Source organism: Piliocolobus tephrosceles, unplaced genomic scaffold (genome assembly GCF_002776525.5).
Source record: "Piliocolobus tephrosceles isolate RC106 unplaced genomic scaffold, ASM277652v3 unscaffolded_1433, whole genome shotgun sequence".
Taxonomy (NCBI): Eukaryota; Metazoa; Chordata; class Mammalia; order Primates; family Cercopithecidae; genus Piliocolobus; species Piliocolobus tephrosceles.
Genome location: NW_022295788.1, coordinates 29,894 through 32,724, shown reverse-complemented (window position 1 = coordinate 32,724; position 2,831 = coordinate 29,894).

The following is a 2,831-nucleotide window of genomic DNA, read 5'->3' as shown; positions in this document are numbered from 1 at the left end:
CAGGCCCCACGCAGAGGGCCACCACCCTCCGGACCCCAGGGCCACCACCCTCCGGACCCCAGGGCCACCACCCTCCAGACCCCAGGCCCACCCTAGCAGAAGTGGCTGGTTGCTCTTGAGCCACCTTGGTTTTGCCTGCAATGCACAGGCCCCAGCTACTGACACGCTGCTCCAAGTGAGCTTGTCCTGCCTTTTCCTAAATTCTAAGTCTGGCCAGGGACACAGAAGGCCGAGTCCCCTGGGTGGTAATCCCGCCCACTTTCTGCACTTTAACATAAAGTCCTCCTCAAGATGGCCTATGGTCTGCCTTTTGGCAACCAACAAGACCGCAGTGCCATAGTAGCCCTGAGGCATGGACTGGAGCACCAAAGGCAGCGCACACCCTGCTCCTGAGCCTGCTGCTTATTTTCTGTGTAGCTCCATTTGTAGCACGGTTGTTGCACTGTGACCCCTACATGCCGGGCAAGGCCAAGCTGGCTCAAAGAGCAACCAGCCACCTCTGCAAGGGTGTGCCAACAGAAGACAGACCAGCCACCAACATCACTCGCTGCAGGACATGGGACATCAGTTCTCCTACGCTAAAGGTAAGGCCACAGTGCCATCTGCTTTTCCTCAGGCCTCTGCTCCATCAGCCATGAGGCAGCAGCCACTCACGCTGTGTGAACCTGGCCATCCCTGCTTCCTTGAGTGGGTGAGGTTAGTGGCTGGTCCACCGGCTCCTGGCACACCCTTGCAGAAGAGGCTGGTTGCTCTTTGAGCCAGGTTGGCCTTGCCTGGCATGCACAGGCACAAGGTACTGACACGCTGCTCTGAGTGAGCCTGTGCGGCCATGGGCCAAATTCTAAGTCAGGCCACGGCCACAGAAGTTGAGTCCCCCAAGTGGTAATTCTGGCGACTTTCTGCACTTGAACATAAAGTCTTCCTCAAGACGGCCTGTGGTCTGCCTCTTGGCAACCAAGAAACCCGAAGTGCCATATGAGCCCTGAGGCATGGACTAGAGCCCCAAAGGCAGCGCACACCCTGCTCCTGAGTCTGCTGCTCACTTCCTCTGTGGCTTCATTTGTAGCACGGTTGTTGCACTGAGGCTTGTGCATGCCAGGGAAGGCCAAGCTGGCTCAAAGAGCAACCAGCCACTTCTGCAAGGATGTGCAAGGGGTCGGTGCATGAGCCACCAACCTGACTCGCTGCAAGTCGAGGTACATCACTTCTACCCTGCAGGTAGACTCCCAGTGCTATCTGCTTTACCTGAGGCCTCTGTTCCCTCAGCTATCAGGAGGAAGTCACTCAGGTTATAGGAACCTGGCCATCCCTGCTTCCTTGACTGGGTGAGGGTGGTGGATGGTCCAAATGCTCTAGGCACACCCTTGCAGAGGTGACTCATTGCTCCAAGAACCAGCTTAGCCTTACGCGGCAAGCACAGGCCCCAGCTAACTACACGGTGCTCCAAGTCAGCTTGTCCTGACTTGGCCCAAATTCTAAGTCTGGCCAGGGCCACAGAAGGCCGAGCCCCCTGGGTGGTAATCCTGCCTGCTTTCTGCACTTGAACAAAAAGTCCTCCTCAAAACGGCCTGTGGTCTGCATCTTCGCAACCAAGAAGGCTACAGTGCCATAGGAGCCCTGAGGCATGAACTGGAGACCAAAAGGCAACACACACCCTGCTCCTGAGCCGGCTGCTCATTTCCTCCATATGGCGCCATGTGTAGCACGGTTGTTGCACTGAGGCTTCTGCATCCGGGCAAGGCCAAGCAAGCTCAAAGAGCAACCAGCCACCTCTGCAAGGGTGTGCGAGGAGAAGGTGGACCAGCCACCAAACTCACTCACTGATGGACATGGTACATCAGTTCTTCTACCCTAAAGGTAGAGTGAGAGGCAGACCACAGGCCGTCTTGAGGAGGACTTTATGCTCGAGTGCAGAAAGCAAGCAGGATTACCACCCAGGGGACTCGGCCTTCTGTGGCCCACAGTGCCACATGAGCCCTGAAGCATGCACTGGTGCCATCTGCTTTATACAAAAATTAAGACGGATTAAACAGTTCAAAGTGCCATCTGCATTTCCTCAGGCCTCTGTTCCATCAGCCATTAGGTGGCAGCCACTCAGACTGTGGGAATCTCAACATCCCTGCTTCCTTGAGTGGGTGAGGTTACTGGCTGACCCACCTGCTCCAGGCACACCCTTGCAGAGGTGTCTGGTTGCTATTTGAGCCAGCTTAGCCTTGCCTGGCATGCACAGGCCCCAGGAACTTACAGGCTGCTCTGAGTCAGCTTGTCCCAAATTCTACGTCTGGCCAGGGCCACAGAAGGCCAACTCCCCTGAGTGGTAATCCTGCCTGCTTTCTGCACTTGAACGCAAAGTCCTACTCAAGATGGCCTGTTGTCTGCCTCTTGGCAACCAACAAGCACACATTGCCACATGAGCCCTGAGGCACTGACCAGCCCCAAAGGCAGCACACACCCTGCTTCTGAGCCTGCTGCTCGTTGCCTCTACATGGCTCCATTTGTAGCACAGTTGCTGCACTGAGGCTTCTGCATGCCAGGCAGGGCCAAGTTGCCTCAAAGAGCAACCAGCCACTTCTGCAAGGGTGTGCCAGGAGTCAGTGGATGAGTCAACAACCTCATGCGCTGCCAGTCGGGGTACATCAGTTCTTCTACCCTACAGGTAGGGCCCCAGTGCTATCTGCTTTTCCTGAGGACTCTGCTAAATCAGGCATCAGGAGGCAGCCCCCAGGCTGTAGGAACCTGGCAATCCCTGCTTCCTTGACTGGGTGAGGTGGGTGGCTGCCCACCTGCTCCAGGCGCACCCTTGCAGAGGTGGCTGGTTGCTCTTTGAGCCA